We start from the raw sequence: 397 nt of genomic DNA, 5'->3' as shown, positions 1-397 counted from the left end.
GGTCCGGGCTGCGCGGCCCGGCTGCTCTCCTCGACACGTGGTTGCTGCCGCGGGACCACGGCGCGGAGCCGCCCAGCAGCCTGGAACTGCTCCCGCAGCTTGGTGGGTTCCGCAGCAGAAGGGGACACTGGGACGGCCTGCGGGCACCCGTAAAGAAACCTGACAGGGTCAATCCCATCACTTTGAACTGCATGACGGCTAGGCCAGAGGGAAAGCAAATAGCCGTTGTTCATTACTTCTGTCTGACAGCATCCTTAATTGCTTTAAACTTCTATTTACGAAGTCAAGCACAAGCAACAAGTGTGCATCATAGCATCACAGAATGGTTTGGTTTGGAAAGGACCTTAAGATCACCTAGTTCCAACTGCCCTGCCATAGGCAGGGGCCCCTTTCACTA

This window comes from Nestor notabilis, unplaced genomic scaffold (genome assembly GCF_000696875.1).
Source record: "Nestor notabilis isolate BGI_N333 unplaced genomic scaffold, ASM69687v1 scaffold10803, whole genome shotgun sequence".
In the NCBI taxonomy this organism is placed as follows: domain Eukaryota; kingdom Metazoa; phylum Chordata; class Aves; order Psittaciformes; family Psittacidae; genus Nestor; species Nestor notabilis.
This window is presented reverse-complemented; position numbering follows the sequence as displayed.